This window comes from Heteronotia binoei, chromosome 13 (genome assembly GCF_032191835.1).
Source record: "Heteronotia binoei isolate CCM8104 ecotype False Entrance Well chromosome 13, APGP_CSIRO_Hbin_v1, whole genome shotgun sequence".
Taxonomy (NCBI): Eukaryota; Metazoa; Chordata; class Lepidosauria; order Squamata; family Gekkonidae; genus Heteronotia; species Heteronotia binoei.
The window spans coordinates 28,308,795-28,321,680 of NC_083235.1; the positions used below are offsets into that span (position 1 = coordinate 28,308,795).

The following is a 12,886-nucleotide window of genomic DNA, read 5'->3' on the forward strand; positions in this document are numbered from 1 at the left end:
ATTTGAGCATCTCTTGGTCCTGACTGTTTCCTCTGCTGGCTGAAAAGCAAGGGCGTGAGGAGTAGGTTGGGTCTTCTATCGTGCATCTTCCCTCTCGCTCTCGGTACTGATCTTGGAAATGGCTTGAAGGGCGCCACAAGCATTTGGCCTATAAAGAAAGCCCATAGCAGCAATAATTTTAGGGACTGAAGAACCATACCTCAAACTCTGGAATTTTGGGAAGAGAGAGAGAGAAGTATAGTGCATTGTTGCAAGCAGTGCTGGATTTCTTCACCTCTTCCGAGTAGTTGATTTACCCTACATGTGTTATTTTTTCCCTTTTGGAGCTTAACTTCTCTTTGATTCAAGGCCAGTGCTTGATAGCTGATGTGGGCGGGTGTGTGTATAAGAGCAAACTCTGCCTTTCTCTCATTTTGAACTTTGCAGAACTGTTTTTACCTGCTGTATTGGGTGGGGGGAGACAGCAAGAAAACTTGGGCTGGGCCGTCCTTGCTCTTTGCAGTCCCTTACTAAAAAAAGAAAAAAGGAGTGTCCTGGCCTATAGCACTTCCCAGCACCTGCCGGTCCCCCAAACAAAAGGCTTTTTGTCTCACCTGCAGTCCCTCCTCCCTCTTGACCGCACTATGACCTGACCGGTGGAATGGAGCTCCTTCAAGGTTTTGCAATGCATCTGGTCCTGATCCTTCGCTGTGGGTGCATGTAGGCATGATGTCTGCAGCCTGGGATACCAACCTCCAGGTGGAGGCTGGAGAACTCCTGGAATTATGACTGATCTCCAGAGTGCTCGCTTCAGTAGCATGGATACTAAAATTGGACTGATCTCCAGGAAACAGAGATCAATTCCCCTGGAGCAAATGGCTGCTTTGGAAGGTGAACTCTGTGGAATAATATCCCTGCCGAGTTCTCTCCGCACCTCAAAATCTGCCTTCCCCAGACTCCACTCCCCCCCCCACAACCTTCAGAAATTTCCCAAGTGTATCTGGCAACCTGATCTGTAGCTGTTGTTCTGTTTTGCAGTGGAACACCAACAGGATTGCAGGAACTTCTCTCAGTCTTTATTGGCTTTGGCACTTGCTTCATTTATTTTTTCCCAGCCTACTACGATGTCTCTAGATTCAGTGTGAGTTAACAAAGGATGGGGGGCACAAATACCTGGTGCTGTATGAGTGCGTGAGTGCGTGCACATTGTCTGTGACTTTTGGCCATGGCTATGAGCAATGGTCCATCTAAGTTGCAGAGCTTTGTAAGCAAAAATTCTACTTTGTGAGCTACTGGCATTAAAGTTGTAAGCTACTGGCATTAAAGTTTTGAGCTACTGCATACATTAGTGTGCTCTGGGGGTCATCCTTCCTGAGCGAAGACAAAAATGTGTGAGCTGGAGGCGAAAAAATTTCTGAGCTTGCTCATGCTAACTCAGCATAGAGGGAATACTGGCTGTGAATATAGTTGTGTAAATGTGCATTCATGAGTGTAGGGAGTGTAAAGACATTTCTGCACCTTCTGCGTAGTACAACGTGCTGAGGCATGTTCACGCCCACTGGAGAATGTGATGCATTTCAGTGGATACTCCTGACGAGCTTAAAATGCAATTTTGCTGAGATGTGCTCTGTGCACACATTTGTGCTTCTGTGGTATTCAGGTGTGCATTGAGAAAAGGACATAAGAACATATGGGTGGCGTGACTGCATGGTAACATTTCCATATGTTTGTTCATAAACACACACATGTAGTATTGGGGGTGGGGGTGTGCCTCTGTGTGTGCGTTTGGTGAAGCCTGCTTCCTGATTTCAGGTTTGATCCCCACCTCTATTCTTGCCCCATGTAGCCTGAGCTTGCGGAGGTAGGAGCAAACTCAGTTACGCTTGGATTTCATTGCAGATTCATCTCTCTTTTTTCATGCTGAGACTTGCCTAGGGAGGATAACTGTTCTTGGAGGTGGTGGGAAGAGGGGGATGAACTCAGTCACAGGAAGATGGGAGAAGCCCCAGAGGCTTTCTGGGAGACTGGGGGATGAGATTGCAGATTTCCTCCTTGTGATCAGTCTTGCCTGCACAGTGCAGCTGGTTCAACTGGGGGCGAGGTGGTTGGAGCCCTGAGGTGGTGGAATGGGACTTCAGACTTTGGGAGGGGGGTGTATTTAATTTTTAAATCCCTCTCCTCTATGCAAACTGCTAGCAAGCAAATGGTTTAGCTTTTCTCCTTTAAACTGCACTTGCAAAGGAGGCCCCAAATGGAGGTTGGCAAACCTAGGCATGTAGCCTGAAATGAGTGTACTCCATTCTTGGTGCTACAGCTTTGAAATAGCTATTATTATCCTCCCTCCCCCCAGTTTTTGGCTATCTGGTTCCTCTAGATCCCAACCAAGGGACACCTTTTAATCTCCTGTCAGGCCAAACATGATTGTCTCCTGCGCCCAGAAGAGATTGACTGTGTCATAAGATCCACCACTACTGAGGCCTGTAGGCCGAGGCCCGTTCAGCACAGCCTGGCCATGGAGAAAGAACCCCCAACTTCTGCCACTGTTGTCTATTTTGCTTTGTCTTACTGGATGACATTAGGCTACACAGAGGAACTTAGAGAGAAAGGGAAATGATGCTGTATCCCCCCCCCCTCCCCACACACACACATACACATTCCCCACTTCATTTGCTCCTTAACCACTGCCCTTTTCACAAACTGGAAATCAGCAAATCAGTTCTGGGGCGATGGTATCTCTTTCCCCCCCTTCCCATGAGCCCACCCCTAATCCGCACTCTGTTCAGCCCCCGCCTCCTTCTGCTGTATGCTTGCCCCACTTTTGAACATGTTTAATTGGCTGCATTTTCTAAAACCCATTTCTGAGCAGCTGAGGAGAGGAGGCAGCTTCATGGTGGATGTGGGGGGGAGAGAAGAAGAAGAAGAGAAAGGGGAACTGGGAGTCACTGAGACTTGGCTCTTTCCAGCATTGTGATTTTACATAACCGCCCTGTGCTCACTGCTTTCCCAAGTGAGCGAGGGCATGCAAGGGAAACCAGAAACATAAAGGCCTCTGGGCTGGGGGAGGCCTTTGGTCCAGTTTGTAGAGTTGCCAACCTCCAATTGAGGTCTGGCGCTCTCTCAGAATTACAACTGATCTCCAGATGATAGAGATTGCTTCCCTTGGAGAAAATGGCTGCTGTGGAGGGTGGACTCTATGGCATTGTGCCCAGCTGAGGTGTCTCCCTTCACAAAACCCACCCTCCCCAGGCTCCAGGAATTTTTCAACCTGGAGTTGGAAAGCCAAGAGAAGCACACAACACTCCCCCTTCTTACCCCCACCTTAGCCCAAATCCCAGGCCCAACCTTAACTAGGATTTCTGGAAGTCCTGCTGCACCTGCCTGGCTCCCGGGGGGGGTGGAGGGTTGCTCCAGCATAGGGTTGCCAACTCTGCATTGGGAAATTCCTGTAGATTTAGGGGTGGAGTCTGGGGAGGGCAGAGTTTGAGGTAGCGTTGCCAATGTCCAAGTTGGGCAATACAGAAAACAAACACTGTGATGTACTGGCTAACAATGTTCAGTAAAACCTTTTAAAGAGTCATATAATCTTTTTGTACGTCGCAATATTACAAGAAAGGTCCATCCAATGAGCACCCGGATGCAGACTCATTTTGTCAAGTTGGGCCTGGAGATCTCCCAGAACTATAAATGATCTCCAAACTATAGAGATTAGCCTGCCTTGAGAAAATGGCTGCTTTGGCGGGTGGATGCTATGGCATTATAGTCCCTCCTCTATCCCAAATCCCACCATAACCAGGCTCCACCATCAAATCTCCAGGAATTTCCCAACCTGAAGTTGGCAACCCTATTTGGGGAGGGGGCATAATGTCATAGAGCCTTCTCTCCAAAACACGCACTTTCTCCAGTGTAACTGATCTCTGTCCTCTCTCTGGAGAGCTGTTGCAATCCTGAGAAATCTCCAGGTCTAATCATGAGGTTGGCAACCTTGCCTTTGACTTAGATGTGCTGTTGCTGCCTGCTGTTGTAAGTGAAGGATTTGAATTGCAGTTTGCAGCCAGCCTTGAGTACTCAGGCCCTTGTCGATCTGGGGGAAGTGAAAGAAGATCTCGGGGTTACTTTCCCCCAGTTTAATTTAAGAGCCACATAGATGGCTCCTTGGATGGTCTTGACACTGGAACTGCAGAACTAAAGAAAGAAGGGGAAACAGTCAGTGTTGCTGCAGGTGGGCAGTGCACAGTTGAGATGTTGGTTCTGGAGTGAGACTGAAAAAGGACTCATATGAACCCCTGGTAGACCCAGATACCATCCATCCCAGAAGGAAGGAGGGGAGGTCATGCAGGCCCTTTTGAAGGTGTGTGGGTTGGATTTAGTAGTTACTTTCTAAAAAGTGAGAGCAGTCGAGTTCTGTTGAAAGCTTACACCTCTTGATCTTGCCTGCAGTTGCCTTATTCTTAATCAAACCCATGATCCATCAAGATCAGTTTTGTCTACTCAGATTGGCAGTGGCTCTCCAGGGTCTTAGGCTGAGGTCTTTCATGTCACCTATTGCCTGGTCCTTTGAACTGGAGACGGCTAGGATTGAACCTCTTGGGAAATAACAGAGATTGAACCTGGGACCTTCTGCTGGGGATACCAGGGATGGAACCTGGGACCTTCTGCAGAGGCTCTTTCATTGAGTCACAGCCCCTCTCAGGAATGGAGGGTGCTGCTGGTCAGGAGTAAGGAAAAGGGGCTCTTCACATGCTCAGGTGCACTTTCTGTTCTATTGCTTTGTGTGCTCGGTTGGCGTGACCATTGCTTTATAGGGATCCCTCTATATGTGCAAAGTCTAAGGCTGCCAACCTCTAAGTGGGCCTGGAGACTTCCAGCTTTTACTACTGATGCCTAGTCTAGAGACATCAGTTCCCCTGGAGAAAATGGCTGCTTTGGAGAGTGGATAGTATGGCACTGAACCACGCTGAAGTCCCTCCCCCCCCAACCCAATTCAGGTATTTTTCAACCCAGAGGTAGCAACCCTAGTAAGGGCAAACTGGGCTGTAGCCAGGGGTCGTTTTGTAGAAAAATAGGTGGTGGAGCTCATCCAGGATTGTTATGCAGCTGTACCTACTATTCAGTGGACAAAGTGGAAAGGAGGAGGTGGAACTCTCAGAAAGGTTCAGGAGCACTTGTGGCCAAGTGCAAAGTAATGCACATTTGGGCCAAAAATCCCAGCTACAAATACAAGTTGATGGGGTGTGAACTGGCAGAGACTGACCAAGAGAGAGATCTTGGGGTCATGGTAGATAACTCACTGAAAATGTCAAGACAGTGTGCGATTGCAATAAAAAAGGCCAACGCCATGCTGGGAATTATTAGGAAGGGAATTGAAAACAAATCAGCCAGTATCATAATGCTCCTGTATAAATCGATGGTGCGGTCTCATTTGGAATACTGTGTACAATTCTGGTCACTGCACCTCAAAAAGGATATTATAGCATTGGAAAAAGTGCAGAAAAGGGCAACTAGAATGATTAAAGGTTTGGAACACTTTCCCTATGAAGAAAGGTTAAAACGCTTGGGGCTCTTTAGCTTGGAGAAACAACGACTGCGGGGTGACATGATAGAGGTTTACAAGATTATGCATGGGAGGGAGAAAGTTGAAACAGAAGTCCTTTTCTCCCTTTCTCACAATACAAGAACTCGTGGGCATTCAATGAAATTGCTGAGCAGTCGGGTTAGAACGGATGAAAGGAAGAACTTCTTCACCCAAAGGGTGATTAACATGTGGAATTCACTGCCACAGAAGGTGATGGCGGCTACAATCATAGCCAGCTTCAAGAGGGGTTTGGATAAAAATATGGAGCAGAGGTCCATCAGTGGCTATTAGCCACAGCATATTATTGGAACTGTCTGGGGCAGTGATGCTCTGTATTCTTGGTGCTTGGGGAGGGGCAAAGTGGAAGGGCTTTTAGCCCCACTTGTGAACCTCCTTTCTTTTTTGGCCACTGTGTGACACAGAGTGTTGGACTGGATGGGCCATTGGCCTGATCCAACATGGCTTCTCTTATGTTCTTAAGAGCTGCACTCCTGTAAGCTCCCGCTGAATCCGAGGCCTGGCTGTAGCTTTGGAGAGGAGAGTGAGAGGACAAACTTCCATGCCTGACCCAATCCAGAACTCCTAATCCAGGGGTGTTGAATTCACTTGTTATGAGGCCTAGATGTGACATAAATGAGACCTTGTAGGGCAGGGACACCTGTGCCATAAAATGTAATGCCAGGTAGTAAAGGAAACAAACACAATTAAAAATTTTTTTAAAACCACTTAAAATATGCTTATCATGGTAGCACTCTTGCAATATTTTGTTTATTTAATGGTTTCTGATAACTGACACCTTTTGCTCTGAACTATTGCATCAAAATCTGGAGACAGTGTCTGTGCTATAGTAATCTTGAGTATGCTGTTCAGGTGTTGTTTACGTGTGTATCTGTAAGTTACAAACCTGCTTTTGACTTACTGACATTCATTACAGAAATCTCATGGTCAATGCTTTGAGCCTAAGACCCAGAGGAAAACATTAAATGATTGGGCATGGTAAGCTTTTGTGCACAAGTTGCTTCATGTGCTGGTTTGCCAGTGGAAAATATAGAGGCTTTGCTCTGTAGCTCCTGTGCGATTGAAAAAGCCTGACAAAGCAAGCTGTGATGCAGAAGGAAGCAAGAGAGAGAGAAGGAAGTAGATGACAGTGAATTGCTCGTGGGCCTGATAGAGGCCTCCAGGGGCCTGATCCATCCCTTGGGCCACATGTTTGACATCTCTGTTCTAATCTCTCTGCTGTTCCTAATAGGGATGAATTCCTGTGGGTAATTTGGAGCAAGGTTCAGGAAATGAGTTGCCTGGTGAGAACCCCCACTCCAACAATAAATTTTAATAGTCCTATTAATTAGGACTAGGGAAAATATCATAAAACTGTGTGCAAGCTTTTGAGTTCTCCAGAGCTCTTCATCAGGCTGTATGTTGAAAAACACAAAAAGAGAGGCAGGAGGATACCGTGGTCTGTGCAGACCAGGATGCAGATTGGATGAGTTGTGTGTTGGGTGGATCGGTTATTAAAACACACCATTCAGCCTTCAGGGAAGAAGGGGAAATGGCAGCCTTTACTTGAAAAATGTGAAAACTCATAGTTGATCCCATGCACACCAACCTCCAAATAGAATGCTGAAGTCCCTTTAAAAGGCCAAGAGCGGAGAAATAATGTGATAGTTATTAACAAGACTGGCAATTAATTTAGATGATGTCCTAGATAAAGCAGGCAAGTTGTGGATAATTTTGCTTAGCTGTTTGAGTGTAAAGTGCCATCAAGGTGACTTATGGGAACCTGAGCAAGGGACTTTAAAGGCAAATGAGAAGCAGATTTGGCATTGCCTTTCTCTGCAGAGCCTTCCTTGGTGATCTCCCTACCAAGTAACTTATCCTTCTTAGCCTCTGAGATCTGATGAGATCAGGCTATACCAGGGGTGGCCAACGTAGCTCTCCAGAAGGTTTTTGCCTGCAACTCCCATCAGCCCCAGCCGTTGGCCATGCTGGCTGGGGCTGATGGGAGTTGTAGGCCAAAACATCTGGAGAGCTACTGTTGGCCACCCCTGGGCTATACAATGCTGCCTTCCTTCCCACTTAACAGGGTTTTCATTTGTATGTTTTCTTTTTGGGGGGCGAGGAAGGTTGTTGTTTTATTTTGGCCATTAAGTCTGGTAAACCCCCAGTCATAAATGCTCACAGGAAAAATGCCCACACAGAAAAAAATCCACACAGAAAAAAACCCACGTGTAAAGAAGCCCACATGGGAAAACACCATGTAAAGCACCATAGATGTTTATAATTGTGGATAAACATTCACCTCCATATATGAGAATGAACAGGTATATTTTATGTTATTTTAGGATTAAAATATGTCATATTCACATGCAACAATTTGTGTTGTGATTTTATCAAGTATAATTAAACAATAATCTTGCTATGTTATTAGTATATTTAATGAACTGCAGAGGGACCTGACTTGCCACAAACTAACACTGGCAGGTCACCTAGAGGTGAAAAAGAGGAAATATGAAGCATTACGTGACATGGTTGCCACTTCTGTGCAGCAATATGAGCATGTTCGGTGTGTGGGAGTAGGCGGCTGCCTGGGGCACCACCTCACAGGGTGCCGCTGGGTGCCCCTTTCCCTGCCCTGCCACTCTCGGCTTCCCAAGTTGCAGACCTAGGAAGCTGAGAGCAGCGGGACAGCACATCAGCATGCACTCTCCTCCAAGCCTGGCTTCTGTTGCAAAGGAACCTGGGCTTGGAGGAGAACGCCCCTTGCCTGGCTGCTCTTGCTTTGAAGGTGAGAACTGCTGGGTGGGGCACATTCTCCTACAGGCTTGGCTTCCCTTGCAAGAAAAGTTGGGCTTGGAGGAGAATGCCTGCACAGTTCACTCTCGGAAGTGCTCCAAGACTGCTCTAAGAGGGGCAGACTCAAAGTGCCTCTAAGAGCACATGCACAGCTTGCCAGAGAGCTGCACCTCTAAGAGCATACTGCATGGGCATGGCGTGGCTGGAGTCTGCCCTGCCCTCCCCTGCTGCACCGCCACACCTGTCCTCCCCACAGGCAGGGGTGCGTCAATGGGGCAGGAGTGGGTGTGGGATGCGGGGCAGGTGCCAGCCTGGGGCACCCAAGGCCCTAGCACTGGGCCTGAATATGAGCAGGTAGAAGATAAACTGAATTACTTAAGGAGACTGGCTAATTTGCAATGAAGGATTATATCTGAGTTATTATTATCATTGTTGTTCTTAAATAACTGTTGCTTTTGCTATTAGGGCTAGGTAGTCTTTTGTGGTGGTCACTGGATGTAGGGTTAGGGTCACTGGACGTACCACAATGTATTTGTTAAAATACAAGTAAAGGGAAATTGAACTAGGAAATAGAGTTATGTTAGTGTTATCTTATGGTATTGTTATCTTACAGTATTAATTTTACAGTTAATTATGGTATTAATTGAGTAAATAATATTAATTTGAAAAATTGTAAGCCATATAGTTGTTCAAAAGCTGTGAATACTAGATAATATTTTAGAAATTACTTCAAATTGTAAATAAAGTATCTGATTTTATTTAAAAATATTTTGATATAAAGTTTAATTTCAGTTATTGTTTTTCCTTCCTAATAACGTTCATTGATAATAAAATGGATGTTCTCTGCAGTTGAGAACGAAATGTCTGGAAGGAAAACTTTCTCCAGTAGAACACGGCACTTGAGCCTGAAAGATTCTACAAACCCTAATAAAATGGTCACTTTAATTTCCTGTATTTTCCCTTCCAAACCTTTACTCTGAAGAGCATTAAAGCCCTCTTTATACAGACCAATTTTGTAGTAGTGAGTTAATATACTAATAACATAGCAAAATTATTATTTAATTATGCTTGATAAAATCAAAAAACAAATAAAATATAAGTAATACCTGTTCATTCTCATAAATGGAGATGAATTGTTATCCACAATTATAATTATCTATGTTGTTTTAAAAGTCAGTTTGGTGTAGTGGTTAAGGGCATGGACTCTGGAGAACCGGGTTTGATTCCCCACTCCTCCACTTGCAGCTGCTGGAATGGCCTTGGGTCAGCTTTAGCTCTTGCAGAGTTGTCCTTGAAAGGGCAGCTTCTGTGAGAGCTCTCTCAGCCCCATCTACCTCACAGGGCGTCTGTTGTGAGGGATGAAGGTAAAGGAGATTGTGAGCCATTCTGAGTATAGGGCGAGGTATAAATCTAATATCTTCTTCTTTAAATGGCATTTTTCATGTGAGCTTCTTTCTGTGAGGGCTTTTTTCCTGTGTGGGCCTTTTTCCTATAGGGGTTTTTTCCCATGTGAACTTGTTTCCATGTGGGCATTTTTCCGTGTGGGCTTCTTTCCGGTGAGCATTTATGACTGTGGAGTTTTTCCTGTGGGCTTTTCTCTGTGGGCTTTTTTCATGGAACCATTAAGTCTCAGCTGGGTAATGACAACCCTGTAGGATTTTCAAGGCAAGACACATTTAAAGGTAGTTGGCGATTGCCTGCATCTACTTCATGACCCTGGTATTACTTGGTGGTCTCCAGGGCTATTTTTATAGGAAAAGCCCAGCAGGAAGTCATTTGCATATTAGACCACACACCCCGACATCACCATTGTTTTTCTACAAAAAAGCCCAGCAGGAACTCATTTACATATTAGGCCATACCCCTTGACACCAAGCCAGTTAGAACCGTATTCCCATGTGTTCCTGCTAAAAAAAAAAAAGCCCTGGTGGTCTCCCATCCAAATACTGACCAGGGCCAGCCCTGCTTAGCTTTATTTATTTATATTTATTTATCATTCAAATGTATAAACTGCCCTCTCCTGTGTACACAGGACTCATCAAGAGATAAGAACATTTGTACATAATAAAACAGTTTAAGAAATACATAAGAATAAATAGGTAAAACAGTCTCTCAGATGGCGCCACATTCCAGTTGTGTTACTGCCTCACAGGGAGAGCGTAATGCTGTTCAGGGGACATACCACAGGAGATAGTCCTGAAAATATGCAAGTCCCAGACCACTCAAGGCCTTGAAGGTCAGAACTAAAACCTTGAACCTAACTCGGTTCTCCCCTGAAAGTCAGTGCAGCTGACACAACGCAGGTTGAATATGTACAGTCGAGGATATTCCTGTCATAACTCACGATGCCACATCCTGGACCAGTTAGAGTTTCCAGATCTCAAGGGTAGGCCAGCATAGAGCAAGTCACAATAGTCCAATCTGGAGGAGACCGTTGCATGGTTTAGGATGGAGTGAGACAGGAAAGGGGCAGTAGTCTAATGTGGAGGAGACGTATGGATTAGGTTGAGGCGAGACAGGAAATGGGAAGTTTGACTCACCTGGTGTAGCTAGAAAAAAGCCAGCTTGGCAATATTTATGGTCTGGGCCTCCATTGATAAGGAGGCATCCAAAAACACACCTAAACTCCTTATGGTTTGTGCCAATATTAGGGGCACATTATCAAGAGTAATGAGTTGGCACCCCAGCTCTGAATCCTCCCCATACCTCAGCCACAGAACTGTTTGGTTGGATTCAGTCTCAGGCAGTTCTTTTTCAGCCATCCCACCATGCCCTCCAACTCATTGGCCAGATTTTGTGGGGTAGCATCCAGGCAGCCACCTAATGCAATGGGTTGTCATCAGTGTACAGGTGACACCCAAGCCTGAAACTCCGTGCCAGCTGGGCAAGGGGGCATATGTAGATGTTAAACAACACTGGAGAGAGGATTGCCCCCTGAGGGAGTCCACATATTAAGGGTTATCTATATCAGGGCTTTTTTGGAGCTGGAGCGCATTGGAGTGCTGCTCCAGCTGGCTTGGCCAGGGCTCTAGCTCAAAAAAAGGAAGGCAGAGGGAGGGCAGCAGCATGACTTCCTGGGGTCCAGCATCCTAGGCCCATAGGATAGAATAGAGTCCATAGGGCCTATAGGATAGAATGGAAAGATCAGGCCCCATCCATGGCACGACCCCAGAGAAAGGGTTTAAAGTTTAAAACCCCTTCTTGGGGTCATGCCACAGCTGCGGTCAGATCTGCCCATAGGAGAGAATGGACTCCACTCTAATGTAAACCTCAATTCTAATATAACCAGTATACCTCACAGGGTTGCTGTTGTGAGGATCAGATGGAGAATGACAGTTGTAAGCTGCTTTGGGCCCCCACTGGAGAGAAAAGAGTGAGTATGTGTAAATAAATAGAAAGGGAATTAGGGAATTTTTTTTTTTTTTTTTTTGCTGTTTATGCGTTTATTAAATCTGCGGTGTGAGTCACAAATACAGATACAGGTACAACACACAAGTGATACTTTGTCACATAATACATATTACAGTCATCCAGATGGGAGTGAGTGTGGTTTATTCCCTTATAATAAAAAAAAAACCTGGATAGCAAGGCTATATGACATGACGGGAACCTCAAGGCATAGGGCAAACACAAAATTAGGGAAATTTTTGTGCACAAGCATAATTTGTTTATTTATTTACTTCATTTATACCCTGCATTTCTCCCCACTGAGGATCCAGATAAGCTTACATCATTCTCTCATCCCCCATTTTATCCTCACAACAACCCTGTGAAGTAGGTTAGGCTGAGAGTGTGCGACTGGCCTAAGGTCACCCAGAAAGCTTCCATGGCATGTGGGGATTCAAACCTGGGTCTCCCAGATCCTAGTCCGACATTCTTAACTACTGCACCACACCGGGTATGCTGCTGTTCGTTTTGGTGGGGTTTGTACAGGAAAGTTTTCAATTGGATTGTGCTTTGTCACTGAGAGAGGAAGCGCCATTTGGATTTCCCACTGCCATGTTGGTCTTGGCCCCCTGAAGTTCTTGGGAGACAACATCCGAATGATAGCTACCAGCCATGCACAGGCATTTGGTATGTGCTTCTGGGGGATTCCATATACCAGCATCAGATTTCTGAAGGACTGGGTGCTTGGCATGGTGGGTTTTTATTAAAAAAAACCTCCCCCGCCCCCTGAGATCACTGTTGCAAAGCGGCCTTACCGTACACAAATCCAAACACACATCCTGCTGTCGACACCCACATGAATTGCAGCGCCATCTTCTATTGATGTTCTTCCTGGCCTCGTTAGGAGAAAAACATGCTTGCGTTAACACAGACAGATGGTTGAGTTTTTTGCTCTTGTCGCTGGCGCATGGTGGGTGGAACCTCAAACTCCTTTTGCCCTCTTCCAAATGCTGGGGATTCCTCTCTCTCTCTCTCTCTCTCTCTCTCTCCTGCAAAGCTTTGGGCCAAGGGGGGGAATGCACCCCCCTTTCTTCCATTTTTATAGCCTCATTGGCATTGCCAAAAAGAATTGTCTCCTTGTAGCATCTCATAGTT

At 45.8% G+C, this 12,886-nt stretch overlaps 1 protein-coding gene across 6 annotated transcripts in view; it reads left to right on the top strand.

The window, feature by feature from the left end:
• The window catches only part of ZNF385A (zinc finger protein 385A), a 191,764-nt gene that overhangs the window by 49,626 nt on the left and 129,252 nt on the right, over positions 1-12,886 (top strand). The window lies entirely within an intron of this gene.